This window comes from Pongo abelii, chromosome 5 (genome assembly GCF_028885655.2).
Source record: "Pongo abelii isolate AG06213 chromosome 5, NHGRI_mPonAbe1-v2.0_pri, whole genome shotgun sequence".
NCBI lineage: Eukaryota > Metazoa > Chordata > Mammalia > Primates > Hominidae > Pongo > Pongo abelii.
This window is the reverse complement of record NC_071990.2, coordinates 68,501,033-68,527,758: the sequence shown is the minus strand read 5'-3', so window position 1 is coordinate 68,527,758 and position 26,726 is coordinate 68,501,033.

Genomic DNA, 26,726 nt, shown 5'->3' with positions numbered 1-26,726 from the left:
GTTCTGGGGGCTGGAAAGTCCAAGGTCAAGGCACCAGCAGGTTAGGTTTTCTGGTGAGCACTGCTTTCTTTTTCCAAGATGCTGCTTTGATGTTGCATCAGGCATCAAGACACAGGAATCCTGTGTCCTCACATGGTGGAAGGGAGAAGGCCACAACACAGGAATCCCATGTCCTCACATGGCAGAAGGCAGAAGAACAAATACTATGTGAGGAAGGCCCTTTATAGGAGCCTTGATGCCAGTCATCAGAAAAGCATATTCAAGACCTTATCACCTCTTAAATGCTCTACCTCTTAAAACTATCATATTGGCAATGTTTGAATTTTCTACGGGACACAATCAAACCAAAGCAATGTACACAATGTTATTGTATAATATATACTACAATTATTTTTCGATTATATGCATTGAAATATCTTCTCCAAAGTTGTATTTTTTGCCTACTATTTAATGGTGTTTTTAATATACAGAAGCTTATAATATTAATATGGTAAAATATATATATACATGTACTTGCACACATATGTATGTGTGTGTAAATAACAAAACATTTTTGGAAAAAAATCAAGATTGAACCAGAAAGAAGAAAAGTAAGAAGAAACTTTTAAATTTATTTTTAGAATTTTAAAATGTGCAGCGAATCTGAATTTTATAATAGCTAAGAAAAATGTATACAGTCAGTTAAGTTTCCAAATCCTGAAGGCTTTTCAAAAACTAAATTTACATTTCTAGGCACAAGATTAAAGAATTTACTTAATGCTTAAATAATGATCCACCAATACCTATTAATATGCATTTCCATTATTTTTTAAGGAAATTAATAATTTTACTTTCAGTTTTCAAGGTTATTTCCTGTATTTCAGTCCAAGAAGTATCTTCTACTTCACTTCAGCTCCTGTGTATTTAATATGTGGGTTATTAGACATTTTTTCTGATAAAAAATATATATTTCTAATGGAAAAAATATATATCTTTTAACTACTTAAAAATTTTTATTTTTCACATAAAACTGTTGCTCAGGTGGAGTACTCTTTATATGCTTCAAGAATGTTTGAACAGTATCTTAGTAGATTGTACTACATGGAATCTGAGGCAAGAAAAACTTCTCGATCATTCATGTTTTCTCATTCTTTCTTCTTCTCTTTTTTTCGCTCCTGCCCTCCATTCGTTCCCAGAATTGAAAGCCTTCTTTTTCTTTTCTCTTAGCCTACTACATTTTCTTTTCTTTCCTTAAAGTATTGACAGTCCCCCAGAATAGAGCTTACTTTCTCAAAAGGAAAGATTTTATCTTGCAAAAACATGATGTGAACATGCAATTAGAAAGATTTAAATTATAAATTCAAATTTAGTCTCAGAAATCTCTTTGTTTTTGACATTTCAAGTATCCTAAGTTTAAAATTTCTGGGTCTATTAAATCAAATGTTGATGGTAATAATAAAATTTCTTTATGATTAATGAGATATCAAAAGTAAACATGTAATATTTATAGAGTTAATTCACTTAGGTGTGTCAAGAAAATATGCTATGAAATATTTCTATATATGCCAATTAGTTATTGACTTGCACTATATTGAAACTTATGCCAATCTCAACATTGTGTTTCAGAAAAGTAATTTTTTTATGTGAATTAACTGTATTGATGAATCCATTATCTATAAGGAGCAGAGAAGGGAATTTTTTGTATTGAGTTCCTATAAAAACTTTGCTTATAGTTTGAATGTTTATGAAATATTTTTAAGCTAGCAACTATTTTAACATATTTTACTGGAAAGAAGGGACCTATATAAAATATCATGAGGGTCAAGGGAAGACTAAGATACTGAATCATCTTTGTCCTGTAAAAATTAAAATGTCAGTGATTATGGTAGTGATCAATAATATTAACATATGTAGTGGTTTTAAAATTTTGAGTTTTATAGTTTTCTTCAGTTGTGCCTAGAAATTAGGAAACTTATAATGTGGGGTCCCTTAAAGTTCCCCTTTCAGCCATTAGATTCCACTTTCATCTGTATTATAGATTGGTCACAAAATTGAGTTATTTTATTAAATAAATGATTCTGTAGATATTAATAAATTATTTCCAATACAATAAAAATAAAATTGATATGAATTCATTAAAACATAATAATTAGTTAATAAAATAAATGAATGGACGAAATATTTGAAACTTCCACTTTAGTGCAGGCTACATCTCATAAGAATAAACTCATAATTTTTTTTCTCTATAGTTGTTATTTTCTGGTTAGATCAATCCATCTTTCATTTCATTTTTAAAATTGTTATAGAAATAACTATTAAATTCTAGTTCATCTACTGAATTTATTATGTAATATGATATCAGACTACATAATATCACCATAAAAATTGTTTCATCAAGTTATCTCGGCAGTTGCACATTTCAATAATCTCACTGGCCAATTTTTATAAAGACAGTTTAAAAGCCAGTTAGTGGAATTGAACAATTGTTTACTTTGATATACGAGTGAAAGTAATCCACTTGAACGAGTAGCATGTGCAGACACAGTTAAAAAGTCAGTTTTAGTATGTCAGTTTCATTACCACTGTCAAATGAAAAGACAATAACTCTTATTTTATAGGGATTTGGCATTTTGCATACATTTAACTATGCTTGTGTAATTATTCCACCCTGAAATGTAGAGAGTAGAAGATGGGACCTTTAAACATATCCCTTTCCCAAATAAGAAATAATAATCAGTAAAGCAAAACTACCTATTTACTAAACAGTGACCAATGATTAAGTCTTTTCTTTCTTTCTTTTTTTTTCTTTAAGGCGAGGTCTCACTCTGTAGCCCAGGCTGGAGTGCAGTGGCGGGTATAGGCTCACTGCAACCTCCGCCTCTCAAGTTCAAGTGATTTCCTGCCTCCATCTCCCGAGTAGCTGGGATTACAGGCATGCACCACCATGCCCGGCTAATTTTTGTATTTTTAGTAGAGATGGGTTTTCACCATGTTGGCCAGTCTGGTCTGGAACTCCTGACCTCAGGTGATCTGCCCACCTTGGCCTCCAAAAGTGTTGGGATTACAGGCATAAGCCACTGCACCTGGCCTAATTAAGTCTTCTCTAAAATAAGAGCATGCATACATACATGGAGAAAAAAAAAACCATACTTTTTAAATTTACTTTTTATTTTTTTTGAGATGGAGTCTCGCTCTGTCGCCCAGGCTGGAGTGCAGTGGAGCGATCTCGGCTCACTGCAAGCTCCGCCTCCCAGGTTCACGCCATTCTCCTGCCCAGCCTCCCGAGTAGCTGGGACTACAGGCACCTGCCACCACTCCTGGATATTTTTTATGTATTTTTAGTAGAGACGGGGTTTCACTGTGTTAGCCAGGATGGTCTCGATCTCCTGACCTCGTGATCCGCCCACCTCGGCCTCCCAAAGTGCTGGGATTACAGGCGTGAGCCACTGCGCCCGGCCAACAAACATACTTTTTATGTTTCATTAACTTTTACATAATTCCTATTTATGTCTTTGTGAAGTTTCTTATAACATGTCTGCTAACTGACATCTATAGATGTTAAAATAAGTCATTTCTAAATTATCTAATCATTTTCTAACAAATTTACACATAAACCATGAAAAGAATCATAAAGCAATAGAAACAGATTTTCTTTCTTACTCTTCTCAAATTTTGGAGCAAAAGAATCCCTCTTCATTTGTTGTTTTCATTTTCTAATAGTCAGCAGTTCCTGCCACAGCAGCAATGATAGGAGTAGTGTTAGTCTTGAATTCTGAAGGATTTCCAAAGTCATGAAATTGTTGTGGATTGTGTAAATTAAATTATGTATTCTAAAATCACTGAAAGATCAAACTGTTGGGATATAAGAACTATAAGGCTGGAGAAAGAGAGACAGAGGCCATCGTGATGCTAGAGTTTAATTTTCTTCTTTCCTGGAAGCACAAACTTACTTGCAATATTGATGGGGGGAAAAAAGGCTCAAGAGCCATTGCAAAGCACCAAGGAGGAAATTATGGGGCTGATTTGCTGCTCTAGGAAGAGTCTTAAAGTTAATATGAATCCATATAAAAAAGGGCAATAAGATGTCAAATCCAAACTAAATGCTAGTATCATTTTCAACTCACTGTAATGCAATAAATTTTAGTTATTTCTAGTGAGTATAGTCATGGAAGTCAACAAAGGCTATTACCATATACTTCTGAATCCACTGTCATATGTCAGCAGCCCATATGTCACTATCTAAACAGATTCAAATACTCTATGTGATCTCGGAGAAAAAATGTTAATGGTATTTTTACACATATACACATTACATAAAATCTTAGAAATAGATGTATAGGTGTGCATAGGAAAAGTATTAGGTGTACCACTCTGAAATGTTTGTAAAAATAAACAGTATGTAGTAAATGATACACTTAATTTTAGTAAATCAGATGTTTTATATTGCAAAATATAAAGGAAAACCTAAATTAACTTCTAAAAGTTTTAGTAGAAAATATATGATTTTGAGGAATAAACTAAGAATCCTGGAAGAATCAAAGAAATGTCTTGAAAAGAAAAATCAGATGTATTCAATACTATTCATTAGGGGACTCTATAATAAAAGATGATTTTGGAGAGCAAAAGTATATGAATGAACCATCTCTACATAATAATGTGAGGAGATATTTCTTTTGTAATGTGTTTGTAGAACATAAAGACTTTCCTTATGTATATGAGAAAATAGAAATGGCGCAGTCATGTATTTCATTCTAAAACTTCTCCCTACCCCCTACTACTAATGTATCATCTGATAATTTTTCTAAGATAAATGGATATATGTTAGAATTGCATCTTTTCTTTTTAAATATTTTCTTCTATATAGACCTAAAGTTTTGCAACAAACAAAACATAAAGAATGGTATAAATATATTTTCTTCATGTGTAGAATGAGAATGATAGTGTAATTATAAGGTGGAAGGCCATACTTTGTCCATAGGGTTACTGTAAGTCAAAAATGGAAAATCAACAACAACAACAACAAAAACATGTATGATGTTCTTAGCAGAGTGCTGGGCGCAGAACAAACATTTAATAAATGCCAGTATTATTTTTCAAATCAGTATTTCCAACTAACATCTCATTTTCTGTTTAACATGCAGTTTTTTGTGCATGTGTGTGTGTGAGTGTGTGTGTGTGAGTGTGTGTGTGTGTGCATGCACATGTTCATTTTGTAGCAAAAATTTCTAAGGCCAATTTTCAGCAGCCACTTGGAATATTGAAATTATAACTAGATTTAGAGTCAGGTTTAGTGAAGCAGCTACTAAATATCAAGCATAGCAGCTAGCTCCTAGAGACAGATTCTGAGAAAAACAAAAAAGACACAATTCCTGGCCTAGATGGCAAAACAGCACAGATAGCAAAGTCCAGCACAGCGCTGCCCAGGAGACGGGCACCTTGCCTGGCTGGGAGGAGGCAAGAGCAAAACTAGAAAAGTTCCCGGATGAAGTGAAATCTCATCCTAAAGCATTGTGAAGATTGGCTGGGGGAAAAGGGAGGAATATTTTAGGCCGTGAGAGCACATGGATGAGGGTGAAGACACAGGATTGTGTTGCAGTTAATTTGCATACTAACTCCCAATTCTCTCAATTTCTGTGCAAGTCATTTAATGCTTTGAATGAGCTTTCTCACTATGAATAGAAAATACTATAATGTATGAGCTAGTTCTTTCTAGCAGTTTTCTTGAGGGAGTGATCAGTTGAAATATTATGTGCATAGGTGTTCTATCTAAGATTCCAGTGAGAATATTAGTTATAATATTTATATGATTAATTTTTTTGGTAGAAAAGTTATTTATTCACTGAATTGTTACTGAATTACTGCTGAAGTATTTAAGGTTTACTGAGTTCTTACATTATGCTTATTCATTTTGGTATTATCTCATTTGGTTTCCACAACCATTCTACGGGCAGACTATTTAATTGCTCAAGGACACCCAGCTAAAATTTGGAAAATCCCAAATTTAAACTCATTAATCTGGCACCACAGCCCATAAACTCAACTCCTAAGCTTACACTCTCACAATATATTATCTATTATTTGGTATACTCTGTGTCTAGTGCCAGGGATAGAAGCTCCTTGCCTTCAAGAAGCACACGTACACTCATATGGACCCCCAGATAAGTAAATGGTAATTATGATAAAAGGAGTGATTGGTATTATCAGGTATGAATGAAGGATGTCTGATGTGAATCAGAGATCTGAAAAGGCTTATTTAAGGATGTGATATAGAAGCTGAAAACACGAAAGATGTTTTGACAGTATCAGGCGAAGAAATTGGGAAGGACATTTCAGGCAGAAACCTGAGGGTAACATACCTGACCATTCATCCCTGTTTGTCTGAGAATGTCCTACTTTGTGCCTGATGTTCTGGTGCAATTATGAATAACACCCACTTTAACTCTCAGAAGTGTCCTGGTTTAGACGATAAATTATATAGCCACCCTACCTAAGGGCAGGGACAGAGAGTTGTGAGAAAACATAGCATATTTGGCAAAATGCGAGCAATTTATCATGGCTAGAATTCAGAATGTGAGATGGGAATTGTGAAAGATTAGAGAGCCTGGGAATAAAGTATAAAGGGCCTTGCTCCTCAGGCTAGGGGAGTTAGTTTCACTTTAAAGGTGATGGGATGTCACTAGAAGGTTTTAAATAATGGAGATAGTGTGGTTCTATGATGCTTTGAAAGATCACTGGCATTATTAAGAAGAATATATCTGTATGATGCAAGATTAGTAGGAGGGGGAAAAAGACCTTCATGTAACACATATTATTCAGAGTCCAACTACATTCTGGTGTCTTTCTAAGTTCTTAGGACACGTCAGTGAACAAATTGTGTGAGATCCCTCTCCTCCTGGTGCCTTCATTCTAGTAGGGAGAGGCACAGTAACAATAACCATAATAAATTAGCAAACGTAGATCAGGGTGAGAGGGATCAGGGTCATGTTGTAATATTGAAAAAGGGGATGAGGGAAGAATTTAAATTTTATATTTCAGCAAAGATCTGAAGATATTGAGGGAATCAGCTATTCAGATATGTGAGAGGTGTGGTAACTAAAGAGCATAGCTAGTGTAAATTCCCTGAGGTGAGAATGTGACTGGGAATCCCAAAGATCAGTAAGGTCGCTGATGTAGTTGGATCAGGAACAGCAAGGAGTAGATGAAGATCCCAGAGAGGCAGTGAGGGACCAGAACACTTAGGATATTTCAAGCCATCTTTAAGGAATTTGAGTTTTACTCCAAGTGGCACAAGAAGCTGTTGCAAACCTTTAAGGAGAGGAATGGCATACTATGATTTAACTTTTACAAAGATTGCTCCAGCTGATGCTTTGAAAACAAAGTTTAGGGGACAATCAGTAGTTCACAAAAGACCAGTCAGGATGCTATTACAGAAATTCAGATCAGAGATGTTCTGTAGGCAAGAGTGTGCATGGCAAATGGAGATAGTAAAAAAGCATCGATTGTGAACCTAGTCGCATACAAGATTGAATTGAAGCCAAAAGAAATGAAAGAAGAGAAAGATGCTTTACAAAGTAAAGGTCAGATTTCTCATGTGGTATAAATGATTTTGAAGATCTTTGGGCCATATTAAAAAATGTATATATTTCTTACAATCAGATGCTACAGAAAATACAGAGAGAGACTGACAAAATATATTAAAAATGAATTTTAATGCTGTTAGTTTAAGACATGTCAAACATAAAAATACTATTAAGTGTCCTGGGAAAAACTTAACTGTGCTTCAAAATTCAAATTCAAAATCAAATTACATTACTTTTTTTAAAAAAAGTTTGTATGGTAGCAACAAATACCATAAACAATATTAAAAAAGAGATGTCAAAATGAGAGTATTTGCAATACAGATTATGTGCAAAAGGGTAATCTCTCCAGTATATAAATCATTCTTATTTATTTATTTATTTATTTATTTGAGACAGGGTCTTGCTTTGTCACCTAGGCTGGAGTGCAGTGGCACTATCATGGATCACTGAAGCTCCGACTTCCTGGGCTCAATCAATCCTCTCACCTCAGCCTTCTGAATAGCTGGAATTATAGGCATGCACCACCATGCCCATCTAGTTTTTGTATTCTTTTGTAGACACAGGTTTTTACCATGTTGCCCAGGCTGGTCTCAAACTCCCGGACCTAAGCAGTCTCTTCCCCAGATCCACTCAAATTTCTAGGATTACAGGTATGAGCCATTCACACGTCCTAAAAATAATTCCTATAATTTGATAGCAAAAATAACTCTCAAAGCCTGATAGAAAAATGGGCAAAAGCCATGAACAAACAATTCGCAAAAACAGATATACAACTAACTGTTAAACTTACGAAAATATTCTGGATTCTCCTCATAAGAGAAAAAAATAATAAACTAATACTGTCGTTGCTTTTTACCTATCATATTGGCAAAAATTAATTGATGTCAGATACCATAGTGTCAATATTGTGATTTCCCTACCAGTTCCAATTCTGAGCCTATTTTTAGATTAAGGTCTTACTGATCTAAAAGGAGATTATTGAAGGAGGACCTGACAAAGACACTTCAAGAACAGTTAATAATAATGCAAGGTAATTAAACTTGCTAAGAAAGTCAACCTTGATTGTATCATCACAAATAGACACACAAAATTGAAACTATATGAGGTGATAGGTTAATTAGGTTAATTAGTTCGGTTTTGTTAATTATTTCAGTATATACATATATCCAAACGTCACATTGTACACCTTAAGTATATACAATTTTTATATATCAATTATACCTCAATAAATTTGAGCGGGGAAAAAAGAATGTACAGTAAGTGTTTCCCCATTTGTAAATTTGAACTGTGTTACCAGTAGATGATAGCAGTCTTTATTTCCTTTATTTTCTTTGGTTCACCTTTTATTTCAGTAGCAGCAATGCTGAACTGCTCTATGTAAGTCAGGCTTATCTCAAACTTACAGCACAACACCAGAGGCACACATATACTTTTCTGCCTCTTGTCCTTCTCTAATGCCGTAGGAGCCTCCTTGACTCATATGCACTTCAGCCTGGAAGTACTGGAGTTAATGTTCTTGGGGGTGCCCTCAATGAACAGGAGGTAAGAGCTAAAGGATTAATTAGCCTTTCAAGCAGAGAATTCTGTAAAGCAACTGTACATTTCAGGATGTCTGGCAGAGTCCCTTCTGTTGCACACAGCAGTAAAAATAAAAATGCACTCTTGAATTGTGTTTTCATTCTCCCCTGACTCACTCTTCTAGGTCTCTTACTTTAGTTTCTTGGGATTAATTCCCAAAGGAACTACTAAACCTCCACAGCAGGATTTTAAGGGGAGCCCCCCAAAACACTCTTCATAGTCGACCTTAATTTTGTCCTTTTAGAAAACTCTTTTTCACTATAACAAAACTGAAAACTTTTAATATCTAGACCTAAACAGAAAAAGTATGTTGTTCCTTGTTCTAGATGAATTTTCCTAATTTGTTGTACATCCTTATGTAAGCATAAGGAATGAATTTTATTACCTTTATTGTACCATTTTCTCTCTCTGAAAGAGAGAGGGAGATAGAGAGAGAGGCTCAAATAGGCATTTCTTAAAAATAACAAAAACAAATGGTCAACAGGTATATGAAATAAATGTTCAATGTCATTATCATCAGAATTACATATATATATAGAGAGATAGTGACAGAGAGATTTATATTTATTATGTTAAAAACATTTAATACGAGACCAACCCTCTTAACAAATTTCTAAGTGTACAATACCTAATTGTAGACTATAAGTACAATGACACACAGCAGACATGTAAAGTTTATTTATTTTGCTTCATATAAATTTTATACTAATTGAGTAGGGATCCTCATTTCCCCCTCCTCTCAGCCTCTGGTTACTACCATTCCACTCATTGATTCTATCCATTTGACTATTTTAGAGACCTTGTATGACTGGACTTATGCAGTATTTGTCTTTCCACAGCTGGCTTTCAACACCCCTTCATGTTAAAAACTCTCAATAAACTAGGTATTGATGGAGCATATCTCAAAATAATAAGAGCTATTTATGACAAATACACAGCCTATATCATGCTGAATAGGCGAAAACTGGAAGCGTTCCCTTTGAAAACCAGCACAAGACAAGGATACCCTCTCTCACTACTCCTATTCAACATACTATTGGAAGTTCTGGCCACGGCAGTCAGGTGAGAGAAAGAAATAAAGGGTATTCACTTAGGAAAAGAGGAAGTCAAATTGTCTCTGTTTGCAGATGACATGTTTGCTTATTTGGAAAACCCCATAGCCTCAGCCCAAAAGCTTCTTAAGCAGATAAACAACTTCAGCAAAGTGTCAAGATACAAAATCAATGTGCAAAAATCACACGCATTCCTATACACCAATAACAGACAAACAGCAAAATCATGAGTGAACTCCCATTCACAATTGCTACAAAGAGAATAAAATACCTTGGAATAGAACTTATAAGGGATGTGAAGGACCTCTTCAAGGAGAACTACAAACCACTGCTCACGGAAATAAGAGAGGACACAAAAAATGGAAAAACATCCATGCTCATGGATAGGAAGAATCAATATCACGAAAATGGCCATACTGCCCAAAGTAATTTATAGATTCAATGCTATACCAATCAAGCTACCATTGCCTTTCTTCACAGAATTGAAAAAAAACTACTTTAAATTTTATATGGAACTAAAAAAAAGCCCACATAGCCAAGACAATCCTAAGCAAAAAGCACAAAGCCGGAGGCATCACGCTACTTGACTTCAAACTATACTACAAGGCTACAGTAACCAAAACAGCATGGTACTAGTACCAAAACAGATATATAGAACAATGGAACAGAACAGAGGCCTCAGAAATAACACCACACATCTATAACTATGTGATCTTTGAAAAAACCTGACAAAAGCAAGCAATGGGGAAAGAATTCCCTATTTAATAAATGGTGTTCGGAAAACTGGCTAGCCATATGCTGAAAAGTGGAACTGAACCCCTTCCTTATACCTTATAGAAAAATTAACTCAAGATGGATTAAAGACTTAAACCATCAAAACCCTAGAAGAAAACCTAGGCAATAAGGACATAGGCATGGGCAAAGGCTTCATGAGTAAAACACCAAAATCAATGGTAACAAAAGCCAAAATTGACAAATGGGACTAATTAAACTAAAGAGCTTCTGCACAGCAAAATAACCTATGATCAGAGTGAACAGGCAACCTACAGAATGGGAGAACATTTTTGCAATTTATCTAAAAGGGCTAATATACAGAATCTACAAAGAACTTAAACAAATTTACAAGTAAAAAACAAAAACAATCCTATCAAAAAGGGGGCAAAGGATATGAATAGACACTTCTCAAAAGAAGACATTTATGCAGTCAACAAACATATGTGAAAAAGCTCATCATCACTGGTCATTAGAGAAATTCAAATCAAAACCACAATTAGATACCATCTCATGCCAGTTAGAATGGTGATCACTAAAAAGTTAGGAAACCACAGATGCTGGAGAGGATGTGGAGAAATAGGAATGCTTTACACTGTTGGTGGGAGGGTAAATTAGTTCAAACGTTGGGGAAGACTGTGTGGTGATTCCTCAAGAATCTAGAACTAGAAATACCATTTGACCCAGCAATCCCATTACTGGGTATATACCCAAAGGATTATAAATCGTTCTACACATGCATATGTATGTTTATTGCAGCACTATTCACAATAGCAAAGACTTGGAACCAATCCAAATGCCCATCAATGATAGACTGGATAAAGAAAATGTGGCACATATACACCATGGAATACTATGCAGCCATAAAAAAAGGATCAATTCATGTCCTTTGCAGGGACATGGATGAAGCTAGAAACCATCATTCTCAGCAAACTAACACAAGAACAGAAAACCAAACACTTCATGTTCTCACTCATAAGTGGGAGCTGAACAATGAGAACACATGGGCACAGGGAAGGGAATATCACACACCGGGGCCTGTTGGGGGGTGGGGGGTTAGGGGAGGGATAGCATTAGGGGAAATATCTAATGTAGATGACTGGTTGATGGGTGCAGCAAACCACCATGGCACGTGTATACTTATGTAACAAAACTGCATGTTCTGCAGGTGTATCCCAGAACTTAAAGTATAATAATAATAAAAAAGAATGATTTCTTTAAGCTTCATCTGTTTTGTTTCATATTGCAGAATTTCCTTCGTTTTTTAAGCAGAATAAATAACATTTTATTTTCTTTATCCATCATCTGCTGATAGACATTTAGATTATTTCCACGTTTTAGCTATTGTGAATAGTGCTCCAACAAACATAAGAATTCTAATATTGCTTTGAGATCCATTTTCAACTCTTTTGCATAAATACTCAAAAGTGGGAACATATGGTATTTCTATTTTTATTTTTTTGAGAAACCTCCATGCTATTTTCATAGCAGCTGAACCATTTTGCAATTCCTCCAACAGTGTGAAAGAGTTTCAATTTCTCCATATTCTTGAATACACTTTTTGTCTTTTGTTTTTTGATAGTGTCTATTTATCCTGTCAGCTATAAGATGATATATTGTAATTTTGATTTGCATTTATCTGATGATCAATGACATTGTGCATTTTTAAAATATACCTGTTTACCATTTGTATGTTTTTTAAAGAAATGCCTATTCAAGTCCATTTTTATTGGATTATTTTATCTTATTGACTTGTAGGAAGTCCTTATATATTTTGGAAATATTTTTATTATCAGGTATGTGGTTTGTAAATATTTTCTCCCATTTCAGAGGCTGCCTTTTCAAATTCTGTGACTTATGTCCTTTGCAATGCAAAGGCTTTGTAGTTTGATGTAGTCCCACTTGTTCGTTTTCATTTTTGTTGCCTGTGCTTTTGGTGTCATATTGATAAAATCATTGCCAAGACCAAACTCATGAAGTATCTTCACTGTTTTCTTGTAAGCATATCACAGTTTCAGGTCTTACATTTCAGTTTTTAATTTGTTTTGAGGCATTTCACATTCTACTTTCAAAATATATTACAAAGCTATAATAATAAAAGCACTATGGTATAGACATAAAGACATATAAACCAAAGGTGCAGAATGAGAACCCAGAAATAAAGGTAATAAAGCACTCCTGTGACCAGTTTAATAAGTGCAAAATTCTGCCACTTTATGTCACAAAAATTTGAAGTAGTGCTTATCAAGCGTGGAGAATTATAGGCCAGAAGATAGGAAGCTTTGAAAGTATAGTTTGAGGAAGGCCTAATACATGTAATAATGAAATCAATATTTGCTGAGTGCTTCAGAAGTGCTACACCTTGCACTAGACCACTTTACAAGCATTAGCTCATGTAATTCTCACCTCACTCTGACATACTTGCTAAGCTCACTTTGGCTAGTAAGTTGCCAAATTCTTCAGTGTAACTATTGCTGATTGTTAAAATATTAGCTATGATGCAAAACATATTTTATGAGATATTATTTTACACTATAGTAGTTTATATCATTTTATACTGACATCAGAAAATAAAATTTAATTACCACTCTTAGTCACGTTGCTGGTATCATGTACGTTCTCTGTGTAGCCATTAGTGACTCAAACTGACACTATCATAACATTTCTAAAAAGGCAGACTCGTTGGGATCCCATAAGGCAGCTGCAGGAGCGTACGCATTTCTTATCCTGGCGTGGCCTTGGCTAGTTACTTCCTCTGACTAGGATCCTCTCTTTATCCACATGCTGATGGTGTGAGATGATGAGTACATGTACCTAATTAGAGAATTTCCAGCAATGTGGAGAAAATGAATCAGGAGCTCTATATCATTTCTCAGATTCTGGCTATATGTGGTGGACAAGATATAATTTTTCTATGCTGATAAAAAATGCAACATCTTTTCCTTGAAAGTAGAAGACCAATTTTTACATATGACACCTGAGACCATTTGAAATAAAATTTTGAAAACCAGAGAACAATCTGGCTGCCTCAACTTCTTGGCTAGAATGCACTATCATAGAATTTAGATTCTTTCCTTGGGGACATACCTCTAGATTTGGAGAAACTTGGATAGCAAGGAATTAGAGTGATACCACAGCTTTAAATACCAGCATGAACATGCAAATTTTTCTAATGTTATCACCTTCTCAGTACATGAGGACTTTAATGATACAGCTTGAAAATGGGGGCAAATGAATCCCCAAATTTATAATCCACAAGACAGTGACCTTATATAAAACAAATATGAGCATACTTACTTTGAAGAAATGTTCCTATGCATATCAAATGACTTTTGGATAACTGAATGAATGAGTTAATGATATGACCAAATCTAAATCTTAGGAAACTGTAGTTGCAGGGAGTCCTTTTCAGAAAACTAACTACTGAGTAAAATATTCATAGTAAAACATACTCACGTCAATAGAAAAAGATATTCTCTGGAAGTATTTTGACCATTTTTACTGAAGCTTTTAGAGATATCTATAATTTCCTGAACAAATAGAGGGTTGCAATACATAAGTTAAATTACAAAACTTGTTTTTATTACCCAACAGCATTCTTTTTCAGACAGACTTAGTTTTATGTTCATGTAAGTCACAGAAATTCTTTTCATTTGGCAAGATTATCAAATTACCAATATCAAAGGCGGTAAGCCCTAACCATGTTTATGTAACAGTTGAAACAGAGAGGCTGCTAATGATTTGAACTCCCTATATTATTCTACCAACTAATTACTCAAAACTGCTATATATAATATTCTTTCTACTCCTGTTGAGAAAATGCAAGCTTGATTTGCTCTTATTAAAATCGTGCACAGCATAGAAAAAATGTCAAAATTCCAAATATAAATTTCATTTGATTGGATATACATTCATTCATCTTAATTATTTTTGACACCTTCTACATTACGCTACAAGGATCTCAAGAGAAAAGAGAGAGTTTATCTCCTGTAAGAGCAGTTTATTGAGAGTGACATGCTATTGTCATTATCTGAAAATCCTAAAAACCTACTTTAAAAATACGGGAAAATAATGAAAAATATAACCTAAATGAAATACAGCTGTGCAAAGTAACATACCATGTCATATATTAGTTGCTAATAAATATTTCTTATAAATGTCCATGAAATACAAAGTTGCATTCAACAACATTTTCTTAAATATATGTGAAGTACACCTTGCAGATTGTCAAATTCCAAAATAGGGAGAATTTCTCAAACAATCATTTCTGAGTGAAATAACTGTATATATGTTATGGTTAAGCATCACATGAATTAGTTGCTCTTAGCTTAGGAAAATGTTCAACTTTCTCATATATTGTTGTCATCATTCGAAGGTCTGAAATTACAGAGCTGTAGAGTTACACATAATAAATAGGCAGAACTGCAATCAGAACTATTTATTCTAGGATCTCTGTCAAAGGAGATATAGAGGAAAACGTAGTTACTAGAAGGCAATTGTGAATTCACAGGGGGCTAACATTCTCTTCAGTGACCAGGATGGGCTAAGTTTGAAAAACATCTGAAGATGCATGAGGAAGGCTGAATAATAGGTAAAATCAGCAGTGAAAGTAGCCTTTTGAAATTTGAACAGTGATCTGAAGCAAAGGGTGAGGTAGTGGGGCATGAACAATAAATACATGTTAGATATTTCATCTGAGTTAGACAAAATATATCATAAATAGAAATTAAAGCAAAGATCAGTTACATATTAACCATATATATATATATATATATATATGGTTATGTAAATTGAAAAAATACAAAACGGCAACAGTATTAGTATGTAGAGAAAGGAATTCTGAGGATAACATCGAGGCACTCCTTTATGTAGATGAAATCTAGAGACCTTATACTTATTCTTCATCTTCTTTCTTCTTAATTCCCTTCTGCATGTTTCTAGCCCAGATTCTAATTGTCTAGTACCTTGATCCTTTCTCATCAATGCCCTTGTTTTGGACACTTTCCTTTTCTTGATTCAGCTTGTTCTCACTATGATTAATCATCTCCAAATACTCTGCATTTTACTACAGGCTGCTTTTGAGGTCTGTAGTATCTGTTCATCACCATCTCAAGGCCAACCACCGTATTAACATTTTTTGTTTGATCTTGGGACTCCTCAGCCTTGCTTTCAAACTTTTTATAAATGTGACTGCACATTACCTAGCCAACAATACCATCTTCTGCTCCAACAAAAACATAGTGATCAAGTTATATGTGCCTTTTTCTGTTTTTTCTTGCTGCTGAGCTTGAATTCCTTCTGTTTTTCAAACCCCTTTGAAATGTCATGGATTTCCCTCCACCAGTCCCCAAAATTCCTATTCTTCAAGAATTAGCTTGGGTCTTGCTTATTTCAGAAATACCACTCCAATAAATCTAGTCACATGGAGACCATAGAATTATAGAATTATTAAATTCTAGAGATGGAAGGAAACTTTAGGAACACCCAGCAACAATTTAGTCTTCAGAAAGATAAGAAAAGGAGACCTCAGTTGTAAGATGAGTTGAATTCATCTAGCTACTGGAAGATTGTCCTTTCCTCTTCCATAATTTCTTAAGCTTTTTGTTTCTTAATTAGTAGGGGAGATGGCATAGTCTTCTATGGAAAGCCCAAGTGTGGGACTCAAATCTGTGTTTCAAATCCAAATCATCTAATTATTCATTGTATAATCTTATAAAAGTTAGCCTTTTTCCCTTTTATCTTCAAAATATCAACAATAATAAATATCTCAAAATGTCATTGTAAGGATTTAATGAGAGAATGAAAGTGATCTTTTCATTATACTACCTTGCACATAATAGGTCCTCACTACATATGTTATAACTAATTGCTTAATTTGTATATGCTTTATTTTTCAAACTTACACACAGTATTCTAAGGACAAGAACAGTACTGTTACTTTTTTCTTTGTTTTCCTCTTATTAACTAATATCATAATTGTATATTAGATATTTGATACATAATTTTTCAATAAATGTAACTCTCCCTTTATATTTCTCCCTTTATATTTCTTCTTGTTAATCTCTTACTGAAAGTGTGTTTACAAAGGACATGGTGAAGCCCTGTCTTGAGGGCTTACAAGAGAGCTGGATACTTACGCCAAAAAGCACAAATAAAGAAGGAGTGATTATGCCACTTTATAAAATATATAACGCTACCAATTTTCCATTTACCAGTGTTTGTCAATAATTTGAAGAACTCTTATTGGCTATAGTCAGAAAGTGTCATTTCCCACTGAGCAAAAGGACTTTGTAATATTGGGGAGAATTCTTGAATCTGACATTGTTAAACATTGGAGATTTTATAAAATCACATTTTATAAGCATTTTTGAAAAATATTTAAAATGGAGCAAATTTTTACTTTGTTCTGAATAATTAATGTCAGGGCTCTTCTGGGACTCGACTAACATTCTAAATGGATTAATGTTAGCTTCGCTACATGGTGGTAATACAGGCGGAGGTACAACTAACAAATGCCGATAATATCATCAAACAATTTCTGTGACTGAGTAATTTTGCATAGTGCTTCCTTCAATATTGTTCTGTTACTTTGAATGCAGTAAATTGGATTTGAGCATGGAATAAATTGCATGAACACTCCATATTCATGTAATATCTGATTCTGTAGCCTACTATCATAAAATTAATATAATGCCCCCATAGGTATACCTTTTAAGAAAATAAATATATTAATTGGGCTGTTAAAAACACTTGCAAATAGGAATAATTCCATGCTGGGATATAGCATCAATATATCATTAATGTTAATAAAGAGGCCCAAAACTATTAAGTAAAATATGTAATATTATTAATTGCTTCAGCATGCAGAATTGGCTGCTTAGGTATTTTTATACGAGGCACTAAGATTGCCATTTGGATTATAAACACACGATATGCTTTCTTTAAATGTAGACACTGAATGCCCACATTTCAAGTCAAGGGCTAAAACAGAAAATAAATTGCATTGAATATTGTTTAGTAATATTATAAAGGAAAAAAGATATTTTTTTTTTACATTTAAGGTATTCTTAAATTCCCAAACATTTTGCCATTTAATACCAAATAAATTCTTTCCTAAAGTCACAAATATATGAGAGACATTTTAAAAGTCATGAAGTTTATGGCATTTGTAGTACAACAATAGCTCCAAGATAATTGGAAGGCCAAGATATTTAAATGAAAATAGTTAAATATTATTTTTTCTTGAGAGATATTTTCCCCTCCCTTACTAGTTGTCAAACCACATCTATTCAATTAAATATTATGGATATTTATAGGGATTCCAAATATTCTAGATGTCCCTCTGTGCCTTTAGTTACACAATTGTAGGATAACTGTCAATATAAATGTATGCCTGTAATGGGAAAAAGAACATAGTCCCACTAGGAAACTAGAAAATATACCTAACTCTTAGAATCCATTAAATCAATAAGGCTCTTCTCAGGCTAAATGCCTTACTGTAATCTCTATACCTACGGTTACTTCTTGGAAATAACACTTGCTCTGTATCACTACGAAGAGTCTTTTGATTATTTATAGTGCTTAAGCTGCCCTTCTAGCTCTAACATTTATTTCTCCAGGCTTTACAAACCTGGTTCCTTTAGCCTTTTCTCCTACGACACATTTCTTAAATTGTTAATCATTTTTATTACTCCTCTTTGGTTTCTTTCCAAATTCTCTTTATCATGACTCAGTTAGGGATGTTTAAATGCAACCCACTATGCTAATAAATATTTGACCACTAGTGGTGTCAAGAAGAGAATGTCCTTTGTGATTTATATAGACACTATTTGCCTGAACTCTCCCGTGTTAAGGATTAGGGATAGTGGATACCTTGAATTCTTAAGATACCGCCTTGAATGTTAAAATCAGTGTATTTTAACAGAGCCAGAATTAGAAACTTATTCAAATTATGCAGAAAGCATAGCATAAAAGAATAAAAGCATCAGAGAGTAAAAGACAGAGAAAGCAAATGCCAACACCATAGGCTCTGAAAGAAGTTGAAGGGTTTCTGGTTTACCATTATTAGTTAGCTGACTATTTGTGTAGGATCAGGGCAGATTGAATTCAAAGTATATTTAAGGCAAGTATAATTTTTGTTTTAGCTTCAGAATATTTGGCCCTTTTTCAGTTATTAAAACGTATTTAAAGTTGATTTGCTTGCAATTATTCCAAATAAAATGGCATGGTAAAACATTGAACTGTGTAAGGGAAATCTTCAATTTCCAAAACTTCTCCCAAAGAGCCATTCATTTTGAGATATTAATAAAGTAGGGATGTTATTTGACCAATTTGAGATCAATAAAATGGTACTGCTTTTCCTGCCTATCATATGAAAATATCATGTGTTTAGTAAATTTTTTGTATTTTATTCACTGTTGTACACTGTTGCCTTGAACACTGCGGCAGCTCCATAAACATTTGCTGAATGAAGAAATCAATGAACTTTATGATCTCTGGTTCCCAGTGCTGGTGAGTAGCAATGCTATATTCTAGTCTGTACCAAGTTTTAAAACCAAGACTCATTTTTGACATTCCTGCCTACCATTTGTCATTCTGGCCCCTCCTCTTACTTTCTTATATGCTTTGACTTATTTTGTGTCCCTCTAACTACTCATCTGATTTATTAAAATTGGTTCAGACACCCCTTTTGCTCACTCCAGACACAATCTTCCAAATTTTTTTCAGATTAATTAGAGTAATTTTTTAAAAATACAAGTATAATTGCGGCACATCCCAACTGTAACATATCCATTATATTTGAAATTAAGAAAAGTCACTGTGTTAGCACATGAGTTCCAGGCTATATCTCTAGCTTATTTCCCTGTTCTTTCCTCTGGTTCTAGCTATTTCACTACCCTACATACAAAGAAAACTTTTAACACTCCCTCTCCTTCACCCTGCTCTTCTGTTGACTGAACTCATGGCCACTAGCCCACTCCAAAGCATCAGCATCTCACTTTCTCACAATTTCATAACACTCCCCATAGCCAAGGGTTTGTAGTTATTTTTAAAAATTATGCTTTTGTACATGCTATTTTTAAATTTTAAATTCCAATTCTTTGTTTTCCCTGATATTTGCTAATTGAAGGTACCAATTTCAATTAATATCTTTACTTTTTTAAAACAACAGTTAACAGTTGACTACATATTTCTGATTACACATTTTTCTTTGTTTGGTTTCTAAGAACTTATGATCTCTGGCATATCTCATACTGTAATAATAGTGTCTTTTTTTGTGGTCCTGGCTATTCTAATACTTCATCTATCAAAACATTACATACTGATGAATCATGGAGACTTGATCTACAACCTGGTTTCACTGAACTCCTTTTGTGGCAGAACTAATCCAAAATATGGCTTTAACTTTCTTTTTTTCACTGTGTTGATGGCTAACAAATTATATTTGCTACTCAGACATCCCTCCTGAGCTGTAGGCATGTGAGACATCCTTCTGGATAGCTCTCAGGAAACTTAAAAAAAAAAAACACGCATTTAAACATGTACTCATTTAGCCTGTTTTTCCTCTGCATTTCCACCATTTAGAAACGCAGGAACATCCTTTTAGTTCCTCAGTCAGAGACACTTTGACAGTCCTTTTTCAACCTGCTCTCCTGTTGACCGAATCCACAGCCACCACTCCACTCCACAGCATCAGCATTTCACTGTATTTATTTATTTTTTGAGACAAAGTCTTGCTCTGTCACCCAGGCTGGAGTGCAATGGCGTGATCTTGGCTCACTGCCACCTCTGCCTCCTGGGTTCAAGAGATTCTTCTGCCTCAACCTCTGGAGTAGCTGGGATTACAGGTGTGCACGGCCACACCAGGCTAATTTTTGTATTTTTAGTAGAAATGGGGTTTCACCATGTTGGCCAGGCTGATCTAGAACTCCTGACCTCAAGTGATCCACCCTCCTCGGCCTCCCAAAGTGCCAGGGTGATAGGTGTGAGCCACGATGCCCAGCCCTCTTACTTTCTTACTTACATTTTTAATACTGCCCCCTAAAGACAAATGTATCTTTTGAAAACAGAAATCTAATTTTGTCACTCCACTATTTAAGTCCATTTTATGTTTTTCTATTTCCCTTAAGTTATAAAAATGTGACCATTACTTACAAGACCTATCTTTAACATTTCATCACTCACATCCTTCTTTTTTTGCTATTTCTCCTCTCTTCATATGGAATGTCTTTCAGTTCTTTCATGATAGTAACAATGCCATTGATTTCAGCTCTTTAGCCCAGTGTTACAGTAGTTATTCATGATTAATTTTCTTTCCCAAATTATACGTTTCTTAAAGACAGGGCATATTTAACATACTATCTGACATTTACTAAATGTTTGGTAAGTAGTTGTTGAGTGACTGAAAGATCAAAACCTGAATGCTTTTAAAGGTGATGCATAAGTATATTTATCAAATTATTTTGTCATTTTCCCTTCCTTTCCTGTGGTAGTGAACAGTTCAGTATATATTGCCTAATTTGTTTATTTCTATCTCAATTTAACTTTACTAAGTTTTGGTTTTTGTTGTTACTTTGGTTTTACCAATTTGTGCTTAGAAGAACCTCACTTCGTTCTTTGTCTCTTCCTTTCTTCCCTTCTTTCTCTCCTTCCTTCTTTCCTTCCTTCCTTTCTTCCTCCCTCTCTGTCTCCCTCCCTCCCTCTCTTCCTTGCTTCCTTTCTTCCTTCCTTCTTTCCTTCCCCCTTCCCTTCCCTTCCCTTCCCTTCCCCTCCCCTCCCCTCCCCTCCCCTCCCTTCCCTTCCCTTCCCTTCCCTTCCCTTCCCTTCCCTTCCCTCCCTTCCTTCCTTCTATCTTTACTTCTTTCCTTCCTTTTTACTTTACTTCATTAATCATATAATATTTAATACATTTTGCTAGGTACTTCACTATGCACTGACATTTAAAACATTAAAAATAGTTTATAAGGCACCTTTACTTTCTACCACCACAAGTTGCACATTGACTAATCACAACTCTTACGAATTTTAATTAGAACCTCATTTTTAGAAGTGAAGGCTGTGCCTAAAAACTGTCCGTTACTTTCCACTGAACTTGGAATAAATCCTAGTTTATTTACATTTTTACAATAACCTCTCATGAACTCATCTTTACCTACTCTTTGATCTTTTATCATACCACTTTTACCTTTTCTCACTATGTTCTTTTTCACACAGAATATTTTTTAAAACCTCAAGCCCCTTCTTCAGGCCTTTGAAAATGCTAGCCCCTCTTTCTGATATCTTTCCAGGCATCTTGACATTACTTGTTTCCTCTTTCCCTACTGGGTCCCAATTTTAATGTCTTTCTCTCAGAATAGTCCTTTCTGACCATGCAAGCTAAATTGGGTTTCTATTCCTATATATTCTCTCCTATCAATCTGCTCAATTATTTTCCTCAATGGTAACTATGTATTTATTTAACCATTCTCCTGTTTATTAACTTTCTTCCCAATGAGACTGTAAACTATAGGAGATCAAGGACCTTGTCTGTTTTGTTTATTATTACTGTAAAGTCATGTCACATCAGGTCTGGCCAAGAAATGTGCAGCAATTAAGTAAATAAATAGAGTCTTTCAATTTCCAGATGTATCAATGAAATTGATAGACTATGGCTCTTTTTTTTTGCATCTCTGGAATGAATATGATTCAAGTCGTGCCAAGAAACTCCTTTGGTCTCTTTCTCCTGCTCATACGTTGAGAAACCAACACAGGCCCTCACGTCCTGATGCCGGTTCAGAGGGTCTTGGTTTTGCCTTTATCACATCCTGAGAGTGACAGTCACCTGAGAACATGATGTCTTGTGCCCTTTGGCATGTCAGACTCTGGGCAGCTGGGCTGGGAGACATCCAGACTGACTCAGACATTCAGTAGTGTTCCAGGGGACTACCAGGAATGGGTAAGGGGCTGGCAGAGGTATAACTTAAAGAAAAATTCATAGACTGGGATAATTTTCACAGTTAAATCTGGGAAAACTCAAACAAAAAGAATGTTATGCTGCATATTTCACTGCAAACTTAATGATGGTACTCCAAGGAGAGCCAACTGTCATTTTCTTTGTACTATACTTGCTAGTAATTCAAAACTCATCCCCCACCGAATACTCATTCCAGCTAATCCTCATTATGACAATTCACTTATTTCATACCCCTTTAATGCTTACATATTGGCTACATACCTATTGCATTGTAAATCATAGTTTAAAATCGTTTCAGAGATAATTATTCTCTGTTAGAAATATCATTCTATTTTGAGTCAGAAGAAAGCCATTTTGCACTTTTGCACAAATGTCTTACTCTTTCTGGGCTTCAGTTTGTTTACTTATTAAGGCTGGAATTCTAATCATGCTTCTTTCTCAAAAATTTCTGTGGAACCTAAGACAGCAAACTCTGAAGTTTCAAAGAAACACAGCACACATCAAATATTAGTTTTCAAAACTACATCCGTATCAAACAACTTTAATCTCATTTTCATTTCTTTCATATTCATAATTATCTGGCTTTCTAAAACATGGCTATGCATCTCTCTTTGTCTCTTTATTCTACGCTGAGAAAAGACTCTGCCGGTTTCTGCTGCCTGCACTCTGTTAGCTAGAAAGATTCATGGCATGGTAATCAGGTCCTGAAGACATAACAACTTTGAGCTCACTATTCCTTTTTCTGTTGTATTCCATATAAATCTCACAGAAACTCTTTCTCTCTGTATTAGGTCCCTTACAGCTGCTTTAACAAATCTTAACAAACTTAGTGGCTAAATAAATACATACTTTTTAAAAATTTTATAGTTCTGGAGGTCAGAAATCCAAAATAGGTTAGCATGGTTGCATTTCTCCTAAAGGCTCTAGATGAGAATTTTGTTCCTTGTCTTTTCCAGCTTATAGTAGCCACCCCAGTTCCTTAGTTTTTGGCTCTTTTTTCTATCTTCAAATTTTCTGTCTTCAAAGCCTGCAGTGGAGCATCTTCAAATCCTATTTTCTTTCTTGTTTTTTCTCTCTCTGTCTCTGTCTCACACACACACCCCTCTGTTTTTTTGTGTTCTTCTCCATCTCTGACTCTAATTATGACCTTCTTACTTCTTTCTTGTAAGGAGCCTTAGATTGTGCAAACTAAAAGTAATCATCCTATCTATCTCCTGGTCCTTAATTTACTTACATCTACAAAGTACCTTTTGCCATGTAAGGTAACATGTTCACAGATACCAACGATTAAGAAACATTAGGACATGGACATTTTTGGTGGACCTTTATACAGCCTACCATACTATTCTTTCCTCAGATAACTAAATTGGTGAGAAATGCATTTGACTACACAGTATGAAGTCAAGGCTAACTTAACGCAGCATTATTATTGCTTCCTGTCTAGTTGATACACTCATTTAGGTCGCCTCTCCCATTGCCTCACTACTCACTGCCATTTAACAACTGGAACACACACAGAACTTCATGCCTATCCAGTACATTTCCAAGTCCTTAAAGTCCAGCTTTTCAAAAGCCATGCCACTATTATCCGCAAACCTCACTATGGAGGATAGATAGGCCTTCCTGTCACCATCACTGCCCTTGCTACCTTGCAGTGTACATTGCATGTGAAAGATGACCTTCAGCACCACCAAGAGCTTCTGTGAATGAAGGTCACTTACGACTGAAATCTGGATTTTTGCTGATACTAATGACAGTAGGTACTATTACTTACTCTAGGTCCAAGGATGTTGGTGACAAATTTCCATATTAGCTAAGTATCTATTTAGAAAACAAATTGTAGAGGTTATTAAAGTAGAGACTTTTTTGCATACAAAAGAGAAAAGATGAATATCTTAATTTGGTGCTGAAATGTATGTCTAATGTAATATTCTGACCAAAGACCTTACGTCCTACATTGAGATGCCAGTAGCTCTTTTCCTTTTCTGTTTTCACTAAAAACCTGTATAAAGTCTTATTCTGGTAGGATTAAGATTAAGATCTGTTAATGTTCTGATCATGTATATTATTGTTTTTTAAAAATTCTTCCCGCATTAGTGATATATATATCCTACTGACACATGGAAATAAACTAAAAGTATTTATCATTATCTCTATGTATTATCTTTCATATATATATATACATACATATATAATTTTGTGTGTCTCATACTATTTTTTTGTTGTTGTTGTTTTTGAGACAGAGTCTCACACTGTCGCCCAGGCTGGAGTGCAATGGCGCGATTTTGGCTCACTGCAAGCTCCACCTCCCGGGTTCATGCCATTCTCCTGCCTCAGCCTCCCGAATAGCTGGGACTACAGACGCCTGCCACAGCGCCCGGCTAATTTTTTCGTATTTTTAGTAGAGATGGGGTTTCACCGTGTTAGCCAGGATGGTCTTGATCTCCTGACCTTGTGATCCACCCGCCTCGGCCTCCCAAAGTGCTGGGATTACAGGCTTGAGCCACTGCACCCGGCCTCATACTATTTTTATCCTACAAGGTTGGAATTCAAAAATAGCCTTTATACCTGTAGCACGGAATATTTAATGTACATTTATTCTGATTTCAGATTTTAAATAATGGAACCTCCATTAGCTGATTTAATCAGGCTATGTTTCTCTCCATTATGCCTTATAAAACATATTCTTTAAATGTATTCTTTCACTTCTGGCTCTACAAGTGTCTGTCCTTCAGCATTTAGCCCAACTGTTGAGTGCTCATTATGTGTTGAGCATAATGCTAAGAGCTAGCGTTTCAGAGGTGTGTAAAAAGAATCCTGGCCACTGCTTTTATGGAGCTTATGGTCAAGAGAGGGAGAAAGCAATAAACAAATATTTACACACACTGAAAACTTTCATAAAACATGCTAAAGAAAACTACAGTGTTGTTATATGAATCTAAAACAGAAGCATTGACCTAGTTTGAATAAGCATGAAAGGCTCCCCTGAGCAAGAGACAACTGAGTTGAGATCCAAAAAATCATTAGCAATTGACTAAGAAAGTGAAACTGGGTGAGAAGGCATTTCAGGCAGAGAAAACCATTGTCTGAAGCTTCAAAGTCTGATGCATGGAAAGTTGATGTGGTTTCAGTTAGTCACCTCATTTCCTACATATCCTACTGACATATGGAAATAAACTAAAAGTATGTATCATGATCTCTATGTATTATCTTTCATTGCAAAAAGGTATATACACTCATACATATTAGTGGTAACAAACACTGGGCTCTAAATATAAACTCTGTGAACACTCTATGAAATGAAGTAATTTTTTTATATGTGAAAAAAAGTTATTTCTACCAACAGCAAAAATATTTTGAGTCATGGGCTGGGTCTATTTTTTGGAGATTTCCTAACAGCACCTTATCTAGTGCCCTAGAAAAATATCGGCTGCCTGGCCATGAAGAAAAACATTGATCTATGGAACCAAAGCAAAGAGAGATCCACAATTTTCTAAAGCAAACAATACTTTCTTAAAAAATTAACAGTATCTAAGCACTAGACATTCTCATGGCAACTTAACTTAGAGATACAGGATTAGGTAACTCTGACTATTTTTAATTAAATCTCTCTGGCTGGGGGATTAAATTAAACACAGTCCTTTTTTTGGACTTTGTTTTTTTCAGCCAAGCAAATTTTCATAATGACACATGTCTATTATCAATCTTATATTCTAGAATAAATGAGGACTTTTAAATACAGTTGAAAAGAGTGTATAAATATAACAGTGGGGAAATTTTGGACCTGCATGACTTGAAATGATCAGGTAATGA